This window comes from Seriola aureovittata, chromosome 3, assembly GCF_021018895.1.
Source record: "Seriola aureovittata isolate HTS-2021-v1 ecotype China chromosome 3, ASM2101889v1, whole genome shotgun sequence".
NCBI classification, from domain to species: Eukaryota; Metazoa; Chordata; class Actinopteri; order Carangiformes; family Carangidae; genus Seriola; species Seriola aureovittata.
In genome coordinates, this window is record NC_079366.1 from 30,177,850 (window position 1) to 30,193,270 (window position 15,421).

The following is a 15,421-nucleotide window of genomic DNA, read 5'->3' on the forward strand; positions in this document are numbered from 1 at the left end:
CTGGAAACTGCAGGAATGGAAACATACGAATCCATCAGCGGGTCCTTCAGACAAACTACAGCTTTTATTTTCTTTTTGAAAAACATCCCTGTGAGTTAAAATGCAGGTTGTAGTTTAATTAAACATTTCCTGAACGGTTCATATGATTGAAATATTCTCTGGTTGAGTTGAGTTAAAAAACATTTGAATACAGCTGAAGCTAAAGAGATGATGGAGCTAATATTAGCCTAGCTTTTCCAAGAGCAAACATGGTGCTAAAGAGAGTTTTTCTTTCTTTTTCGGTCGAGGATTAAGGATTCTTTGACGAAAAATTTTGCTACCTGAGATTTGCTAGTTAGCTGATCCAAAGAGTAGCCTAGTTGATCCAAGAGTTAGCCTAGCCCGAGACGATCCAAGAGCTAATATGACTGAAACATGACCATAATACAAACTTGTAGCTAAAGTTAAATATCTCTAATTACTAAAGTTAAATTCAAACCAGGCCTGTCTGTGGGTTAATCAGTCCCTGGTTCATACAAGCCATGTAGCATACAGCTACATCTAGGTAAGCTAGCTAACTTAGCTAGCCCTCCAAATTTTCTTTGTATTTTGTGTGTTCTTTGTTCCACTCTGTTTGATATTTTTACATTGTGAGGAAACTCACCAACTAAAACTGGCAAATGCTTAAAATCCTTTAGTATAAATGTAATAACAGAGCAGACGCAGGTTCAGCTGATAACATTAATGACGCCTCTGTTTAAATGAAGTGTCCCGGTGAGTCAGCGTTCACAGAACCTGTCGGAACAGGCGCACCTGAAGGGTGTGCAGCCGTTATGAAGGTGTTGAGCTACGGCTGTGTTTGATGAGCTGTCTGCTGTGAGAAAAGGCGTGCTGAGCTGTCACTTTGTGCTGCTTCACACAAAACCACAGTGACTCAACCAAAACACAGTTTGCACCAGAACAAGAAGCAGGTGGTGCATTTTACTAAATAGTTAATACTGAGACACAGCAACGTTTCTGCTTTGTGTCATTTACTTTATTTCATTCATTAGCAGCTGTTAGCTCCAGGCTAACGCGACACATTGGCTACTCTCTGCTCTTGAGAATAGAAACACATGAAATCCACGGCATTGTAATAAGTTACAAACCCAAATCAGAACAAAACCAAAGAAGTTTTCTGAATTTGTTTCAGGTTTCAGTTTAGGAAGCAAAACTTTATTCTTTATTAATTTACTGTCACCAAAAACGAGTTTATCACGTTAGCAAAGCTCAGCTGCTGTTTTGGGGAGGACATTTCACAGCGGACCTTACGTGACTTCGTGGAGTTTTATTGTGTAATTTCACTTTTATTTTGAACTTGTCCATCTGCTGACAAAGTCCAGGACAGTGATGATATTGTCTTTTCCCATGATCCTCTTGGCAACGTCCCGCATAGGAAAGCAGCCCGACACGACAAAAAAATGTTGAAAAGAACACAAAGGCACAAAGAGGCGGAGGGCGCAGCGGCAGAGGCTGCCGTCTCGGGCGCCGACAGAGGACTCGGCCTCGCCATACAGCCGGGCCACTCCAATTCTGAGCGAATGCTAATGAGATTGCTCTGATCCCTCCGGTGCTTCCCATGTTTTCAACACCTTCAAGGACCACATGGCGCTCGCAGCATAAAGACAACTAAATGAGAAATCTGAACGTTTTTTTGTGAGGCCGGGGGCCTCTTCGCTTTTCAACCTGGCCGCCCATTCAGTATACCTCCCCGAAAAGAAAAGATAAGAAAGAGAGTGCTGCGGGGGGTGTGGATGAGTAAACTTTTCAGGGAAAATGGCATATTTGCGAACGTGAAGTAATAATCAATTTATGGCCACGCAAGGGCGAAGCCTTTGACGCAGGAAGAATCGCGGGGCCTGCGGGATTGAAAAGGAGGGAAGAGAAAGGGGAAGGGAGATGCTCAAATTTGGAGGCTGTTTCTCACAACCGCTGTAATGAGATCACTAACATCTTGAGCCGGCCTCCGCTATAGCCGCCAAACAACAGGCTCCCAAGATGAAAGGTGAATGGGCCTAGGTTCCCGCTGGCTGGTTCAGAAGCACTTTAATAGCACAGCGCCCTATGAAAGGTTCCCGGGCAGTAGCTCATATTAGCGGCGAAGCACACTGCTCAATAGGATGATGCCTTTTGGCTTTTGTCATGAGATGATTAAGGGCTTCGTTGTCACCGGTGCCTGTTGAGCACAAGGCACTACAATCCACTCTTGTTATTGTCTGAGTCTGTGTAGTAGAAAGAGGCCTTTTGATGAAAACACCTCTCAGGGATCTATCAGGTGAGCTCCCACATCTACACCACCCCCCCTTCAAAATATCTCAAGTGCTTTGTTTTCCTCTAAAGACCCTTGAATCTGTCATCGTTTCCAGACAAAGAGAAACGCCGCAGAGGGGAGCAGCGAGAGATGAAACTTGCTGATAATGGTCCTCGAATGAAGACAATATGTACGCATGTGTGTAATTAATTTACCTTGTTGTATTAACTGCGCGGTGAGTGTTTGGACAGGAAGCTGCGTCTTCGGGCCTTCTCGGATTGGGTTCTTACATTTTTTAAAAATCAATCAAAAGGTGATGAAAATAATCTTAATTATAACTCGCCTTTTGTTGAATCTACAAATCCTCCTTATTTCCCCGTTATCTTCCGTCTCTCGTTTCAAGATACTGACACTCGCTAAAAGTGGAATTACAATTACGTAACAGGCAGAGACTCTTTTCTCCAGTGACACTCCTCCAGTCCAACGCGTTCAAACGCCAATGAAAAGGCGTCAAATGAGCTTTTATTTTTTTGTAAATGTTTTAAATTACAGACAGATAGCATGTTATACAATTGCCACAATTTATCTGAGAGAAAGTGAGTGAGCAGAATGAATGTTGGCCAGATTGACGTTAAACAGAGAACAGCACTATGTCCATTTTTTGCAATCAATGCAGGTCCTTTCAATCAGGAGAGCTTTATACTCGGGATTAGTTTTGGTGACTTAAGAAGCTCGACTACCTCCGTGCCCCCACCATCTGCAACTGCAACCCCCCCACCCCTCCACCCTCCTTTACCCCCCCCCTCACAAAAATAGCACAAGGATACTGCCAGCCTTTTCACTCCCTCCTAACAAGGCGGCTCCAAAGCACAGGCCCACTCCAAGTAATTAAATCAATCCCTTTGTGTTCCCCAATATTCCCCTTCAGTGGGTGACTGCCCAAGATCTGATTATGGCTCTTCATGCATATTCAGGCTGAAGCTACAACTTGTCTAAAACAACCTCTTTACTTTTTTTACACTCGCGTCACGAGCTGCCAACATGCACCGATTTCCTCCTTCCATTTTTTTTTTTTTCTCTTTATAACCCCCGTAAACTTTTACATACATCCCCGAATCCCCACTTTGCTCCGGCGGGACTGTGAAACGAGGAGCGGTCACTGACTCCGGAGGCTCAGGCATATTTAAGAGAAAGCCGTGAGATGAGGAGAAGTTAGGGTCGGAGCCCGAAAGACAAATTGGATTAGCAAGTATTGGATTAAAGGTAAAACGGAGGGATAACAAACAAGAAAAGCTGCCTGTGATCACAGGGTTTAATATATTTCTTTTCCTCTCCGATCCCTTTCTTCTCTCCCTCCCCCTTTTCTTTCTTTCTTTTCGAGTAAAGATCCCGGGCTTAAGACAGACTTATTAAAACTGGGATTAATTTGTAATGCTCCCCTAACCCTCGGGGTCAACCGAAGATTTGTTATCTAAAGCAAACAGGAAAAAATGTACTATAACAACACAACAAGGGCTTTAAATCCGTGTCTGTGGGGCTTCTGGGAGATTTTAGCTTTGTACGAAAGGTGTTATCCGCAAGATATTTATTTGAGCAGGTAAAGAAAACCCTCTTCCCCTACCCACATCCACAATCTGGATGTGGGTAAATATAATAATTGCACTAAATCTCTGCAATTACGTGTGTTACGTCTGTTTCCTATTTAAAAAAAGCAATAATAAACCGACATATATCCCTTAGAAGGAGTGTAAATGTGAAAACATGTAAAAGGAGCCAAATAAATCAAGATAATGTGACACCTGTAATCTTGATAACAAAAATGGAGCATAAAAAAACGAAAAAAAACGAAAAAGAGAAACAAATACACTCCTCTTGCTTTATTCAGAAAATGTGCAGTTTTTAATCACGGGATGATGAGAGGTAACGGTGTTGAGGGAGCGGGCCACTCTCATTAGCCTTATCTTTTTAATGTAGCACCGGCTCAGATTGTGATCTTAATCTTATTTGGTTATGGAGGCTTCGTTCACTCCGACGAGCACAAAGACCTTTGGGGGGGGGGGGGGGGGGGGATCCAGAGCCTCCGCACAAAAAAGAAAAAGAAAAAGAAAATCAGCGCCTTGTTGTCTGCGATGGCTTTTTCTGGGTTTGTTCCTCGGGGTCGTGAGCTGACCGGCCCTCCGAGCCGAGCGGCCCACATCTCTTGGCCGGTCGCCCGTTCCTGTTTTGTTCCAGTCTTTGTTTCCCTGCGCTCGCTCTCGTTTCTTTACCGAGCTCTGTCGTGTCGTACGGGGTCACTGCTGGGACAGGAGTTTAACAGAATATGACACATCATCTGAACAACACGATTCTGTCAAAACATATTGTTATTATAAGTATTTTGACTCATTTAAATCTGGAAGAGACTGGGTATCCCTGAGTCTTTTTTAAAACCAATGTTTCATTTGTTGAGAATGAAAGTTCATTAATTATCTTACAGTTTCCTCTTTCTGCTGAGGAAGACTGAGGTTGAAAGCTCTGGAAAAACAACTAAGTGGACCTTGAGTTAAGATTTTCTTTTGTTGCTTCTGTTTTTTCGCACTTGTTTTTACTTTTGCTGACTTGTAAATAATGTTGGCGATGCTGGAATATGTGCAGAATTTAAGATTGAGGGCTAAAAGCTGCGTCCACAGACGTGTGAAAGCTGCCATGACTCTGAGGGTTAAAGTCTTTTTTACAGTAACTCACAGAAATTGTAGTTAAATTATATATAAGTCATTTAATTTATTATCTATTTCTTATACGTTATAATGATTTTATTTGTAGTTTTATTTTGCAGCATGCCACACGTCAGTTCAATATTTCCTGCAAATATGGTCAAGCTAACGTATCTGCAGACGACAACACTGATGTTGGGTGATTCTGCAAAATCCTGGACAACATCAATGCTCAAAGTTTTTTTTTTTAATGCTCTCTCGCATCATTTTTAAAATTCTCGGTTTCTACGATATCTGCGTATCGCAACTATGAACAGCTAAGGATCAGGAACAGTTGTGTTTATGGGAAGTTAAGTGTGGCTAAGGCCTCTGTGACGTCACCCACGAGGTTTCTGAAGAGGGGTTTTGAAGCTGAGAGTTAGCTGCTCCACCGTCGCCATCTTGGCAGCGTATGACTCCGCCCCTAACTCCCAGCTAATCCAAATATGGAAAGAGGAGCAGCGTGTGTGGAGCTGAGACTTCGGTGCATGCCAGTTTGCAGGAAGCGTACACTCACCCACCTGTCACTCAAAGAGGCCACGCCCTTAATTCTCCATAACTTCAAGTCCTTAATAAAATGTAAACGGGTGAGTTATATAAACATTCGCCGCTGAACAGTCACGAAGGAGTTAATTAGCAGATTCCAGACTGTCACAGGTGTCACTTGACTTCCTGGGTGGTGACAGGTAAACCTGAACTCCAGGCTTCAAACTGTCCGTGTTGTTCTTTTAAGTGCTGAACAAAACCTGCCTTCAGATCCTCCTCACCGCGGTGTACCTGAAGGTGTCAGGCAGCGTCTGCTCGCCTCCACCTGCTCCTGTGAGGTCTGTAATCGAATCTGCAGCCCCACAAAGAGACGCCTACATCTGTGCATCGCTGTGGGTATTGTCTCTGTGTTTTCTGCTTAATGGTGATTTGGCTGAAGGCCCGGTGCTGCCACTCACTCACACTCATGTTTCTGCCTCTGCTTGCACACATTCCTGCACCAACACAGATAACCTAGTTTCAATCAACAACAACATACACTCTGAGTACAACTGCCTGTCCACTGTGATACGCAATACTGATAACGCCACGTTTAACAACACAGAAATTATTCAACCTACTGGATGTTGAGTTTGGATTTTAAAACAAAATTGATCTCTGTCCATGCTAGAATGTATATCACATGACAGATCATTAGCACACATGTGGCCAGTGTAAACAGGAAGTAGATTGTCCACTCTGCAGTTGATTAGTTGCAGAACAAACTACGGACGAGGACCAGCAAAGTAGCATTAAAATGCTAAATTTAACTGAACAGCAGCTGCTAGCAAAAACAAACAAATGTCAGTAACACTTGTAATTTGTTATCCATGATGTATTAACCATTGGTAGTCCAGGCTGATGAGAGCCAATCAGGAGAGACCGCGGTGTCTCCGGCAGCGCTCCAAAATGTCCGTTATGTTTAGTTTTCTGTTCAAGCTAGCAACTTCAGAAAATGCTAGCGTGCAAAATGCATCAAAAACATACTTGAAATCTTCTGTCTTTCTTTAAGCTTAACTATAGTTAACAACTTAAATGATTCGATCACCATCCTGTAACAGACAGAACAAACATGTCTGACAGTTATTCTGTCACCTTGAGCTGTTTCTCAGACCTGTAACGATGTTTAAAGTATAACACAGGGATTTGATTGAGGGTTGCGAACGTTAGCTCCTAATTAATGCTAATTAAAAATGGTTTTGAGGTTTTGTCTTTGTCGGAGTCAAATATTTCTCCTGGAGTTGAATGAAAACAACAAAAAGTTCAGTATAAGAGTTGGCGTATATATAAGAGTTTATATAATAGTTTTTATCATGTGGGAGTTTTTGGAGAGCTTGTGTTTTTCCCTGTTTCCCCAACACAACAGCACTTTTAAATGGTTTTAAAAGCATTTTCCAAAAGTTTGAAACTTTCCAATCCGTGCTAAGCTAGCACAAACTCCTCCTCCTGAACGCAACAACGTGACGCTCATGTTTCAGTTTATTTTAGCAATTCATACACAGTATATCTGGTTTGCTTATTTCATGAGTCTTTACTCCCTTAGAAAACAATCAGGCTTCAGAATTGAGAATTACGACTGCTAACATCATGCTCCTTCGTAGCTAGCCAGCTAGCTACCTGCTTACATCCAATGCGAACTAGCCACAGAAAAATGGTCACAAAACTAACATCTTAAATCAACATTTTTCTGTGATTGTCTTGAAGCTTGTTAAGCTAACGGCCGCTAACAACTGCCACCACTATCACCACAGCTTCTCTGCAACACACGAAATAAACATGAAAGACTTTTCTTCTTTAGTGGTGACTGATGCAGCGGCGAGTGATTGTATAGCATCATTTTGTCCCTTTAGTTGAACCATCTTTGTTTTGTTGTGACAGGGATGAAACAGCCCTTTAATCACCATTTCATTCTGCAGCTCACAGAGCCTGAACCTGTTCGTGTGGGTGGCCTCATTCACAGTGAAACTTTGGCAGCCTCAATGAATTCTTAAATAATATGATTTGTAATTGAGGGAGTTTTCTCCCTTTTAAAAAGCCTGTTGACCTCAACAACAACAGAAGAAGAAGAGGGGGTGACTCATCTCCCGACAGCGTGAATCGGCCTCGTTTCATCCCCCGCCACAGAAAAGTGTGATCAATGTCTCTCGTGTCCATTTTCCATCGGTAATCCTCCACAAAGTGCCCTCCGTTGCAGTTTGTGTATCAGCTGTTTGCACTGGATTAATGCGAGCCACTGGTGGCAAGTGTTCAAATCAATGTTTATTAATGGTTTCTTTAAGTGTTTAAAGATTAAGTCATTAACATATTGATGAAGTTTTTCGAAGTTGCCCAGGGAGAGAAAAAAGGAGTCGGAGCTGGAGAGGGTTCGACGAGCTGCTGAACTGTCGCCAGCCGCTGAAAAACAACAGGCTGAAGACTGAGGAGGGGGGGGGAGTAGAAGAAGAAGAAGAAGAAGGAGAAGGAGAAGAAGAAGGAGAAGAAGGGGAGCTGTTGGTTTCCTGAGAGGAAGGAACCAGGCGCTCTGAGTTCCTTCAGGTCCTCAGCCATCTCTGGAGACACATTCGTATTTCCTGAATGAAATTATCACATGATTGCGAGCGGTCTGAAAAGGAGGTGTTCGGTTGTGTTCTCCTTGGGACGAGCTGCAGTCGGCTCGGATTGATTTTACCATTCAGCGGCGACCTGCTGCAGCCCTTTGGCTCGCCATGGTAATTCCCTCTCTCACCTGATAAGGTACCTGATCCATAATAAATCAATTCTAATTAGTTTTATGTTTGGAGGGAGGGTGGGGGGGGGGGGCTGCGCTTCGCTCAGGGGACTCTCTGCTGTTGAGCCCACCTCCTCCCATCATCCTCAGTTGTTTTCAGCCGCCAGTCATCTGCACACCTGGTATCAGTTAATCTGCTGATTATTAAGTGTGGATTATTGATGGAGGGGAAGCGGTCGTGTTCGCCGCGGCTTCTTGTATCAAGGACATGCAGGTTTTTGTTTCCCCTGCACTGTTTGTTTTAAGGTTGGTTGTGTTTTTGAGTAAGGGGGGGGGGGGGGGGGGGGGGTCAAATGTGTCCTCAAGCTTCTCCTGACGGCGTCTTGTTCTGTCGGCCTGATGTGCAAAGTGATGGAAGGTTTTTCGAGGTGGACGAGCAGGAGAAGACGTCCTCACTCGCTCCAGTGACGGAAAATGCTAGTTTTAATTAATTAAAATTAAAAATCATTAAAATCATTAAAAATTAAAATCATTGAATTTACGTCAACTACCTTTATGTGGATATTCAAGAGGATGTGACCAGATTTCATGATGAACTCACCAGTCACTTTAACTCCAAATGGAAAAGAGCCACAATGTCGAGGTGTGTAAGAAAAATCTGTTGAGTCAGCAGTTATTGTTTCTTTATTTTTTATTTTCTGACGTCCAAACTTTTTTTTTTTTTTCTTAAACTTGAGGTTTTTTTTCCATTTGACTGAAAATTAAAGCTCCTCCTTCCATCTGATCTCTGAATAAAAATAAAATCATCTCCGGTTTGGTTTGGGTTTTCGTCATCAGAATATAAAACTTCTACTGAACAGAAGATGGTTCTTTAGGGAGGATGCACCTCCTATAAAAGAGAAAAGAGTGGCGCCTCGTCCCTGTTGAACATCTTTGATACAACTGAATGGTAGTTGTACGACACATTTTCTTCCTTGAATCAGATTCTGAAACGTTAAAAGTTTATTCTAACTAAGCTTTTATTCTGAAAGATTCCATTAGGGGGGAAATGAGTGATATGTAACTTTAAGACGTGGCTGCACGTCACGTTGGGAGATATAATCTGTCCCCGTCTCCTGTCTCTCAGTTGTTCACATCATAGTGATTTCACAGAGCTGGAGGAGATAAAGGTGGCTTCTTAAATTTCTGGAAAACTGATATTATAAATGTTTTTGAACGCAGCATAAATTGTTTTTCTTCAGATGTCGATCAATCGTAAAGATTTTATGAACGTTTGATAAGTTGTTGTTTCATTTTCCAATAATACGGACAGTTTATATTTCTGTGTAACTTTCTTCTGTTTCATCATGTCTTTGTTTTTCTTTTGTTTTTAGTTGTTTTTTTTCTTTCTGTAAAACACTTTGTAACTTTGTTAATAAAAGTGCTATATAAATAAAGTTTATAAAATATATTAAAACAACATGTTGTAATTTGTTTGACCATTGGACAAAGTGAAACTTTAACCATTAAAAACATTTAAGGAGCCTGAAACATATTTCACAGCCCTCTTCTATAAATAATTCATCCGTGTGAAAAGAATTTTAAGAATAAAACTAAATAAATCAACACAATACCAAGAAGCAAACATGAAGCAGCCCCCCCCCACCCCCCCCACACAGTTGTGATTCCCCCGTTAACAATGTGCCGCCGCGCCTCGTCCCCGCCATTGATTTGTGCAGCATTTATTTCTGTTTTGGTTCATGCTCGGTGTCTCTGTATTTGAAAGTTGATGCTCCTCTCTAAAAGACGAATTCATGCATAGACTCCGCTACTTTTGTAGTGTGTGGCGGTTTTATATGATAAGCTTTTTTAGACGTTGAAAATCAATATGTAATCCTGTGCAGGGGCTTATCCCCGGGACTCGGCCATTTGTGAGTGTCTCTGAGCTTTGTTACAGGTCTTCTGGCGGCTCTGTGCTGCAGATTGATTAGCTGCAGTGCCAGAATCCTATCAAATGGCCGGCTCTGATGATGGAGCAAACTCTAGTTGACTGGACCTGGAGATAAGGCCCGATGGAGGCAATTCCCTCCCTCCGTCCCTCCCCGCGTGCACGCCGAGGGGCGGGGAGGGAGCGCTCGTTTCCGCGCCTCTGCGGCTCAGGACGGGATCAGGAGACGTTCAGAAGGTGTAACGTCCAAATTTAAAGACGTTTAGCCGAGGCGCTGTACGACCCGGTGTGCACCGGTCTTCAGCCGGTAAATCAGTCTTTTGTGCTTTTCTTTGTTGTTGTGTTGTTGATTATGTTCAAGGAAATAAATAATTCTTTCGGTCGGTCGCGGTGTCAGACTTCATTTCTGGTTAAAAATATCTCGGGGGTCGTAGCGGTCGCCATCACCAGCCGCTGAGAATAAACAGTTCTAGTCCAGAGGTTTCCAACATGTATCATCTGTACGGAGATAATCAATAAGTCATCGGAGGTCGTTTTCCCACCACGTGGTCCTGACTCAACTCGACCCGACCGGGTTCTTCTTTTTCCCGTGTAGGTGTTTACCTCTTCAATGCGGCGTTGACACTCGAAGCTATCATGGCGTCCTGATCTACGAAGGTGTGGCCCTTCGTATTCGCCATAGACCGGGAAGTCGGAAACGAGGCGGTTACCTTTGCGTTACCAGCTGTGCCCGCCCTTACAGTACAGCTCCTGTCGCCTAGCAACGCAAAGTATAGAACAATAACTAACAGAGAAGCAGCAGGTTACAGTCGCTCGGCCGTTTAAAAGGTGGGTTTGGGTTTCTCGCACAACGACGACGCAGTGGTGACGATTCTCTCTGACCAATCAGCAGTCGGCAGTGGTTTCACGTCACCTCAGCTCACCTGGCGGCTCAGCGGAGGTGATACAAGACAAAAAGAAGGAAACACAGCTCCTCCTCCATCTTTGTTTATATGTGAACACACGCTCATTTCCGGTGGATAGACACGTTTGATATAGTGAAGCTACATCTTCTTCTGTGTTTGTAAAGGTAAACAGGAAACTTCTTTAAGTACTTTGTGGGAATCATCAATGAAGTTATATTCAAGACAATAATTCAGGATCCTCGCCGCTGAGGGAGGCAGAGACTGGCTGTGACGGCTGCTGTGATTCTGGCCGACCTCTGGTGAACCCGTACGACTTCCTGTCCACCTCTCCAGTGTTTCCAGTGTCTCACATACAGACCAGGTGCTCCAGGTGAGAAACAACCGAACCCATCAGAGCTTTTGAAGGTGGAATTGAAAATGGAGACATGATCGTCCTGCGTCCAAGCGAGAAAACAAAAATGGCGACGAACACGAAGGAGATTGACGGAGCCGTAAGAAGAAAAAAAAACTCATAAATTACAAATATTGATTCAACATTAAATTACAGGCTCCTAGCGACCTGCTGCTGCAGCTTCCATGTTGATTGGAAATGATTTTGATGGGATGGATTAGTCGCTCTCCGCTGATTGGTTCAGGTGAAATAACAGCAGACAGAACAAACAGGAAACAGTTTGTTCAGATTATTATTTAAGACTGAATATGAAATAAAAACAGAATGAAAAATCATCTTCAGTTAGTAGCATTCGGTTTAATTCTGGCTCAGTGTCGGCACCCGGGATTGGACCGGTGCATTTCATGACGCCGGCACAAACGTGACAATAAAGGACGGGAATTGAGAACTTGGATCCAGTTGAGAACCGGTTCTGAATTGTTTCCCCCCCGAGCTCCTTTTATCGATGCATGAAGTTCGTCAGGGATGAAAACTCATCGTGTGTTCAGCCACAGCTTAAAATAACATTTTTAAAAGGAAATCTGATGCAGCTGATAAAATTAATAATAAAGCTGCAGCCGTGATCTATTGTTTGATCAGGAATCGTTGAGGGAAAATGTGATCAATTCCCACCCTTAGTCACAGCTCCGTATGTGGGCCACTGTCGGGCCATGATTAACCACGCAGGTTAGCATGTGGTGTGTTAGCGTTAAGTTTAAAGTACAGCTGAGGCTGTGTGTAACTTTACAGGCGTTCTGTCCTGAACTCAAGTCATCTGTGCTTTTACGCTGAAAATATTTGTATCCTGTGTGAAAACTTTTACTGTCACACAATAAGTTAATGTTGAATCATTTCGTACGTTTTTCATTTTTACAAAGCGCTGCCTTCCTCATGAAGCAGCCGTTTTCCTCCAAGACATCTGGGTAATGCTTTATCGCCTTCAATATTTTTTTTTTTAGCAGGGGAGGGTGACGGGGAGCAGGACCGGTGCATTCCTGCGCGCCGTGCCAGTGCTCACATGGTTACCGCTGCTACGCATTGTTAGAGATATCTGAATGAGCGCTGGCCATGCAAGTTTTAACGTGATTGCCCGAGGGGCAGCGGAGTGAAAGAGCGAAGAACAGAGCCAGAGAGAGGAGAAGAGGGGGGGTGGGGGGGCATAATCCTAAAAGGATTGGAAGTTACCCCCCACACACACACACACACACACACACACACAGACACACACACACACACACACACACACACACATCCAAGTAATTCCCTCCACACACACCTCTGTGTTTCAGGGGGTGATGGGTACTGGATGGGGTCAGTTGGTTTCGTGGCTCTGGTGTCTGATTTCTCCCTCCCCCTCCCCCCCCTTCCCTTTCAGTGTTTGCCTTCTTAATGAGAGGGGCGGGACCACAGGGCCTGTGATTGACAGCTACATGCTCCTCTCTCAGTGCTCTTCACCGTGTCTCTCTGTACTGTACCTGACGCAGAGTGACGGGTCGTTTCTCATTTCCTGTCGGAGCGGTGGCTCCTCAGGTGTCTGTCAGTCGGAGCAGCTGTTACAGCTGACGACCCCCCCCCCCCCCCCCCCCAGTGATAGAGTTTCATTCGGATCACATTAAAAACACAACGTGGTTAAATCCACAGATGCTTCTCAACTACAGATTATTACTATGAATTATGGGTAACTGTAGGGGAGGGGATTTCTCTGCAGTGATCTGGGAAGAGGAGCAGGAACAGTCGGACCCTCAGGCCTGAGCGCCTCCAATCATCAGAGACATCCAGAAACATTTTCAATCACCTCGCAGCTGTTAACGAACTTTTAACCCCGTCACAATAATGTTTTGTTTAAAAGAATATTTCACAACTAAAGAGGAAACTCAAGCTTCAACTAAATCTGTACATTTCATTTGAATAAAAAGCATCGCTCTGACAGCTGAAGCTCGTGACGTTACACTGGAAGTCGCCGTTATAACTATTTTATACAACAGCTGATATAGAGTTATAACAGCACTGGGACTTTTAACTCCATGTATCACTCCCCTTCACAGCTGTTCTATTAACAGTCAATCAGCGTCACGTTATCGATCGTTATCGATCTCAGACTGTAACGAACAAAGATGAAAATATTTCCAGAAACAACATTTGAATGAAAGGATGCGAGGGCGTCAGGAGGGGGTGAAGGGGAGAAGTCCGGACACTTCAAGAACACCTGAGGTAACGAGGAGATGAGGTAGCGAGCTAGTGTGCACCGTGCAGGTCAGGAAAATGTTCATGTGTTGCTTAGCAACTGTGAAACTATTAGTGTTGGTGTAGCCAAATAAATGATCAAATAAACAAACAAATCATAATCTGTTTTTGCGTATTTAACTCTTATGGCGCTCGGAGAACTGTTGTTGAAAAGTAGTAACGCTGGTTACTCTCTGAATCAATCTACATGTGGGTCGTGGGCGGAGCGCGTCCTCGCTGCCTTACATCGTATCCCTCCGCCGCTACTTTCTAATCTAAAGGAAGGAACAGACAGTCTTATATTTGTACCGTCTCTCTACTGCAGTTAGCATCGCACCGTCATCCTCCTCCTGGCCGCTTCCCACTGAGTCGTACAGACCACGCCCCCGTACAGCCGACCAATCGCTGCGCAGAATGGCCTCCATTTACAGTCTGTTTAAACTGTTTAAACACGGCCATTTTTAATTTCTCTGTCTGTCCCGACCACATGATGCCAGGTCCAGCGCCGGCATTTAATCATATTTATTTTATGTAATCATATTTATTCTAAGGTTTTTCGCGTGTTATGCTTCGATTATTTTATATTTTATGCCCTGTACTTTTCTTTTGCATTTTATCTTTTACTGTGTATATTATTATTATTATTATTGTCTGTTAAATCTGGACTATAATAACCCACAGACTGATTTAGACCCAGTGAAAACAAACTGTGATCAGTTTGTTTGAATGCCGATCAGATATATGGATCATAGATGAAGTTTCACAGTGTATTTATCTCGCTCTTCTGTTTTGTGTTGTTTTAGTTCCTTGATTTTTCAGAATAAAGTTCACTTATGAGACGTTGGGCTCCCTGCAGGTGTTTGTGTTTGATTGGTGCTCCGGTTATTTCTCCCTCCGCTCATACAGATGTGTGCAGCTGTGAAGCAGCAGCCAGGTGAGGGGACAGCTGCTGCTGAGCCGACTTCATCAGCACTGAGAGGAAACGAGGCGACAAGGGTCAAGTGACTGTACCGACTGTAGAGAGAGAGAGAGAGAGAGAGAGAGGGAGGGAGGGAGAGAGAGAGGGGGAGAGAGGGGGGGAGAGAGAGAGGGAGAGAGAGGAGAGGGAGGGAGGGAGAGAGAGAGGGGGAGAGAGAGAGGGGGGGAGAGAGAGAGGGGAGAGAGGGAGAGAGAGGAGAGGGGGAGAGAGAGAGAGAGAAGGGGAGAGAGGGAGAGACACAGGGAGAGAGGGAGGGAGGGAGAGAGGGAGAGAGGGAGGGAGGGAGAGAGGGGGAGAGAGAGGGAGAGAGGGGGAGAGAGGGGGAGAGAGAGAGGGGGAGAGAGGGGGGGAGGGGGAGAGAGCCTCTGTCCTGGTCACACCTGCAGCTCTACAGCTGATATGTCACATGACCTGAAGGTGTGACACCTGAGGCTCCACCCTCTGACTGACAGCCACCTCCACGGCTCCTGGAAAGTTTTATGTTGGATTAACTTTTTTTAATTTCTTCATGATGATTTGCGTCCGACTCGTCTGCTGCAGGCGACGGTCGGAGCGGCGGCCATATTGTTTTCAGGTTGTCCGTCCCTCTTGGACACGATATCTCAGTAACGCCTTGACGGAACTTCTTCAAATTTAGCACAAACATTCACTTGGACTCAAGGACGAACTGATTAAATTTTGGTGGTAAAAGGTCAAAGGTCAAGTTCACGGTGACCTCACAAAA